Below are 6,444 nucleotides of genomic sequence, written 5' to 3'. Positions count from 1 at the left end.
GCTTTCATTGTGTCCCATAAGTTTTGGTATGATATGTCTTCGTTTTCATTAAATTCTAAAAAGTCTTTAATTTCTTTCTTTATTTCATCCTTGACCAAGGTATCATTGAGTAGAGCATTGTTCAGCTTCCATTTATATGCATGGTTCCATTGTTTTTGTTGGAATTTAAGACCATCCTTACTCTGTTGTGATCTGTGAGGGTGCATGGGATTATTTCCATCTTCCTGTATCTGTTGAGGCCTGTTTTGTGCCAATTACATGGTCAGTTTTGGAGAAGGTACCATGAGGTGCTGAGAAGGTTTATTCTTTTGCTTTAGGATGAAATATTCTATAAATATCTGTTAAACACATTTGCTTCATAACTTATGTTAGTCTCACTGTGTCTCTGTTTAGTTTCTGTTTCCATGATCTGTCTATTGATGAGAGTGGGGTGTTGAAGTTTCTCACTATTATTGTGTGGGGTGCAATGTGTGCTTTGAGCTTTAGTAGAATTTCTTTCATGAATGTGGGTGCCCTTGCATTTTGAGCATAGATGTTCACAATTGAGAGTTCATCTTGGTAGAATTTTTCCTTTGACCAGTATGAAGTGTCCTTCCTTATCCATTTTGATAACTTTTGGTTGAAAGTGAATTTTATTTGATATTAGAATGGCTACTCCAGCTTTTTTCTTGGGACCATTTGCTTGGAAAATTGTTTTCCAACCTTTTACCCTGAGGTAGTGCCTCTCTTTGTCACTGAGGTGCATTTCCTGTATGCAGCAAAATGTTCGGTCCTGTTTACATATCTAGTCTGTTAGTATATGTTTTTGTTTTTTAAATTGGGGAATTGAGTCTATTAATGTTAAGAGATATTAAGGAAAAGTGATTGTTGCTTCCTGTTATTTTTGTTGTTAGAGTTGGAATTATGTTTGTGTGGCTACCTTCTTTGGGTTTGTTGAAAAATTACTTTCTTGCTTTTTCTAGGGTGTAGTTTCCCTCCTTGTGTTGGTGTTTTCCATCTATTATCATTAGTAAAGCTGGATTTGTGGAAAGATATTTTATAAATTTGGTTTTGCCATGGAATATCTGTTTTCTCTGTCTATGGTAATTGAGTGTTTTGCTTGGCATAGTACCCTGTGTTGGCTTCTATGTTCTCTTAGGGTCTGTATGACATTTGCCCAGGATCTTCTAGCTTTCATAGACTCTGGTGAGAAGTCTCATGTAATTCTGATAGTTCTGCCTTTATATGTTACTTGACCTTTCCCCCTCACTGCTTTTAATATTCTTTCTTTGTTTTGTGCATTTGGTGTTTTGATTATTATGTGACAGGAGGAATTTCTTTTCTGGTCCAATCTATTTCGAGTTCTGTAGGTGTCTTGTATGTTCATGGGCATCTCTTTCTTTCAGTTAGGGAAATTTTCTTCTATAATTTTGTTGAAGATATTTACTAGCCCTTTAAGTTGCGAATCTTTGCTCTCTTCTATAAATATTATCCTTAGGTTTGGAGTTTTCATTGTGTCCTGGATTTCCTGGATGTTTTGGGTTAGGAGCTATTTGCCTTTTGCCTTTTCTTTGACTGTTGTGGCAATGTTTTCTATGGAATCTTCTGCCCCTGAGATTCTCTCTTCTATCTCTTGTATTCTGTTGGTGATGCTTGCATCTATGACTCCTGATCTCTTTCCTAGGTTTTCTACTAGGTTTTCTAACTCCAGAGTTGTCTCCCTTTGTAATTTTTTTTTTCGAGACAGGGTTTCTCTGTATAGCTCTGGCTGTCCTGGAACTCATTCTGTAGACCAGGCTGGCCTTGAACTCAGAAATCCACCTGCCTCTACCTTCTAAGTGCTGGGATTAAAGGCATGCACCACCTCTGCCCAGCCCTTTGTGATTTCTTTATTGCTTCTATTTCCATTTTTAGATCCTGGATGGTTTTTTTTCATTTCCTTTGCCTGTTTTATTGTTTTATTATTCTTACGTGATTTTTGTGTTTTCTCTTTAAGGGCTTTTACCTGTATATCTGTGTTCTCCTTTATTTCTCTAAGGGAGTTATTTATGTTCTTCTTAAAGTCCTCTATTATCATCATGAGAAGTGGTTTTAGATTCAAATCTTGCTTTTCCACTGTGATGGTGTATGCGATACTTGCTATGGTGGGAATATTTGGTTCTGATGATGCCAAGTAATCTTGGTTTCTGTTGCTTATGTTCTTGTGCTTGCCTCCTGCCATGTGACTATCTCTAGTGCTACCTTCCCTGACTATATCTGACTGGAACCTGTCCTTCCTGTCATCCTGGTTGTGTCAGAACTCCACAGAATCCAGCTGTCTCTGTGATGCTGTAATTCTGGGATCCTGTGATCCTGAGATCCTGAATGTGTCAGAGTTCCTGGGAGTCAAACTGCCTCCAGGACCCTGAGATCCTGGTGTGACCAAGCTCCTGGGATCCTGGGATCCTGAGATCCTGAGCATGTTAGAGTGCCCGTGAGTGGAGCTTCTTCTGGGTGTTGTGGCTTCGGACTTAGTGCCCAAGGTAAACTGGCCCAGACTGGGAGCTCACAGCAACCTTCTTGAGAGAATTATCTTGATAGGGAAAACTACACTAATAACTCAAAGAGCAGCACAGTCTATGACCCCATAGTCCTCCACTAGGCTCCAAATCTTGACAGTCATGCTGGCTCAGGAAGGTGGTGATAGGAGCCAAGCTTCCAAAGTACCAAAACCCAGGGCACATGGAACCACCTCCAACCACCACAACTTGCTGCCTTTATGTTTAGTTTCCATTAAAACAAAAACAAAAACAAAAAGCTTGAGTGCAAGTGTTTAATTGGCCAGTCTAAGTTGTCACCTCAGATGGTAAAGCTGCTACCCTTTGGTGTGCAGACAGAGGCTCCAGCCTCACTTGGAAACCAGGTCTTTATTACATTCTCTAACTGAGGTCTGGGCCTTGTTCTCCCAGTGGCACAGCAGACACAGACTAGAGCAGGAGGGCCTGGGGGGGGTCCTCAGAGTATTCTCTGAACTCTGCCCATTGCCTTCACTTCTCTTGGGTCCTCTAGTCTTTGGGACCTTCTCAGGCAAGTCTCAGACCATTTTGGAGACACACTGGGCTGATTGCCTCAGGCTGCCCCCAGCCCTGGCACAGTGGTCCTCTCGATCTTACTGTGCTCCTGGACTCATTCCCCATGTCCTTGTGCTGAATTTAGGCACAGCATATAAATCAAGCATATTAATGTTTTGTATGACCAAATTATAAAATGTAATAGATTATTATTTTAGAATGTCAGACAAATGAAGAGTGACCATTATAATTTAAACTGCAGAGCTGAAGTCAGAAATACTTAGGATTTTGGTGGTGGTAGTAGTAGGGTAAGCCCTAGAAATACAACTTTGGGTTTTATTATTTTAAAATGCTAAAAATACTTTCCTAAGATTCTCCAATAAATATCAAATTCTCCCAGGCATATCTTGACTATGTCTCCCTTTTCCCCTCTCACCCTGTTCCCTTCTCCCATCTCTTTATCTAACCCCTTTCATTGCAAGAGATTGAAAATGAGGTTTCAATGTATCAGAGCCCTGAGAACTGTCTCTGTTGAGAATCCAAGATCTAGTATGGATGTACATGAACCTAGCCAGACTAGCAGTTAGCCACCAATGACAGTATATGTGATACCACCCAACCTCTACCCAGCATGCCTGACCCTGCTGTTGAAGAGCACTAGCCTCCAGGGGCATCTCAACATATTCTGGCTCTTTGTAGTCTTTGGGTTTATAGTTTCCTAATCTGAAGACATTAGAAATATTATTTAGTAATTACAGATTAACTTGAGCCTTAAATATCTTCCTTAGTAATGTGTTAATAATATATTTCTATAGTCTTCTGTAATCAGCAGTTTTTGGAAAGGAAACCTTTCAAGTGTCTGCTCTCTCTCTCTCTCTCTCTCTCTCTCTCTCTCTCTCTGTGTGTGTGTGTGTGTCTGTCTCTCTCTCTCTCTCTCTCTCTCTCTCTCTCTCTGTGTGTGTGTGTGTGTGTGTGTGCGTGTGCGTGTGTGTGTGTGTGTGTGTCTGTTTGAGTAGTCAAAATAGTGTGTCAAATGAACAAGAATAGTAAAAGAAACAATAATTAAGGTTAGAAAGAACTGGGAAGGTGTTGTGGGGATCTAGCTTTTTAAATGTTGATGCTGAAAGCACAAATAGGGTTGAGAAACAGCAAGGTATCCTGGAGAATTATGGGTACTCAAACCAAAGATGTTACAATTTGGAGCAAGGCAGAACAATCTTAAAGGTAAATGATGAAGGCTGCTTTGAAAATGATGCCAGAAATGATTCAGAAGCTTGCCAGGAAAGTGTCATTTTTGAATGTTTATAAATCCCATTCACATGCATTAGTGTGATGTGATTCTTTGATGACTTATCATTTATGACTTATATAAATTGTCATGGTATAAACTGAGGAACTCTGTGTCCAGAGTTTAATATACATGGTATGTGGGTTTCAGGTTTGAGCATAGATGAGAATCACTTCCTGTACTTTTTAAATTTTTACTTTTTATTGATTCTTTGTAAATTTCACATAATGCACCCCAATCCCAATCCCCATACCTTCCTACCCACCCTCCACCTTTGCAACATGCTTTCCAAAATAAAAAAAAAAAACAAAAAACAAAACAAAAAAAAAAACCAAAACTCAATCTTGTATCTCAGTTCCCTCAGAGACCAGTCTTCACAGGAGAGCACGCAGGCTGCAGAAGCAACATAGCTTCTGGCACAGGGCCTTCATCTTCAGCCAGGAGGCAGAACAGAGCTCCAGACCTCTGTGCACCTTCCCTGCAAGAGGAGAGCTTGCCTGCAGAGAGTACTCTGACCACTGAGACTCATGAGAGAGTTGGACTTCAAGGGCTTCTGACAGAGTCTAACAGAATCACAGGAGGAGCAAGCTCCAGCCAGAGACAGCTATAACAACTAACGCCAGAGATTACCAGATGGTGAAAGGCAAAGGTAAGAATCTTATTAACAGAAACCAAGACCACTCAGCATCATCAGAACACAGCACTCCTACCTCAGCCAGTCCTGGATACCCCAACACACCCGAAAAGCAAGATTCAGATTTAAAACCATATCTCATGATGCTGGTAGAGGATTTTAAGAAGGAAATTAATAACTCACTTAAAGAAATACAGGAGAACACGGCTAAATAGGTAGAAGGCCTAAAAGAGGAAACACAAAAATCCCTTAAAGAATTACAGGAAAACACAACCAAACAGGTGATGGAATTGAACAAAACCATCCAAGATCTAAAAATAGAAGTAGAAACAAAGAAAACCCAAAGGGAGAGAACTCTGGAGATAGAAACTGTAGGAAAGAAATCAGGAACCATAGATGCAAGCATCAGCAACACAGTACAAGAGATGGAAGAGAGAATCTCAGGTGCAGAAGATTCCATAGAGAACATGAACACAACAATCAAAGAAAATGCAAAATGCAAAAAGATCCTAACTCAAAACATCCAGGAAATCCAGGGCACAATGAGAAGACCAAACCTACGGATAATAGGAGTAGATAAGAATGAAGATTTTCAACTTAAAGGGCCAGCAAATATCTTCAACAAAATTATAGAAGAAAACTTCCCTAACCAAAAGAAAGAGAGGCCCATGAAAATACAGGAAGCCTACAGAACTCCAAATAGATTGGACCAGAAAAGAAATTCCTCCCGACACATAATAATGAGAACAACAACAAATGCACTAAATAAAGATAGAATATTAAAAGCAGCAAGGGAAAAAGGTCAAGTACCATATAAGAGCAGACCTATTAGAATTACACCAGACTTCTCACCAGAGACTATGAAAGGCAGAAGATCCTTGGCAGATGTCATACAGACCCTAAGAGAACACAAATGCCAGCCCAGGCTACTATACCCAGCAAAACTCTCAATTACCATAGATGGAGAAACCAAAGTATTCCACGACAAAACCAAATTTACACACTCTCTTTTCAGGAATTCAGACCTTCAAAGGATAATAAAGGGAAAACACAAACACAAGGACAGAAACTACACTCTAGAAGAAGCAAGAAAGTAATCCTTTAACCTAAAAGAAGACAGCTGCAAGAACAGAATCCCAACTTTAACAACAAAAATAACAGGAAGCAACAATTACTTTTCCTTAATATCTCTTAATATCAATGGACTCAATTCCCCAATTTAAAAAACAAAAACATAGACTAACAGACTGGCTACACAAACAGGACCCAACATTTTGCTGCTTACAGGAAACCTACCTCAGGGAAAAAGACAGACACTACCTCAGAGTGAAAGGTTGGAAAACAATTCTCCAAGCAAATGGTCTGAAGAAACAAGCTGGAGTAGCCATTCTAATATCTAAAAAAAAAAAAAAAAAAATCTACTTCCAACCCAAAGTTATCAAAAAAGACAAGGAGGGGCACTTCATACTCATCAAAGGTAAAATCTTCCAAGA

The sequence above is a fragment of the Mus caroli genome, chromosome 3 (genome assembly GCF_900094665.2).
Source record: "Mus caroli chromosome 3, CAROLI_EIJ_v1.1, whole genome shotgun sequence".
NCBI lineage: Eukaryota > Metazoa > Chordata > Mammalia > Rodentia > Muridae > Mus > Mus caroli.
This window is presented reverse-complemented; position numbering follows the sequence as displayed.